Genomic DNA, 239 nt, shown 5'->3' on the forward strand with positions numbered 1-239 from the left:
GCTTCACGGCGCCTAGTAAGATCTTTTGCGTTGGCCAATACAAAAATAGGGTTTAAAAGCAAAATCGGTCTGTAAAGTAAAATTTTTTAATTTAAATTGAAACGAATAAAGAGCAGAATCCTCCTCACACATAGGCCAAGAATAGTGGCGCTGTGATACCATATGGAATACTAATCTCTTTCGATGTCATGAGTTTTACCCATGGTCTCATTTGTACCTGTGAGATCTCTGCCAAGCGT

The sequence above is a fragment of the Rhagoletis zephyria genome, unplaced genomic scaffold (assembly GCF_001687245.7).
Source record: "Rhagoletis zephyria isolate East Lansing unplaced genomic scaffold, Rhagoletis_zephyria_1.1 Rzeph_scaffold_01270, whole genome shotgun sequence".
Taxonomy (NCBI): domain Eukaryota; kingdom Metazoa; phylum Arthropoda; class Insecta; order Diptera; family Tephritidae; genus Rhagoletis; species Rhagoletis zephyria.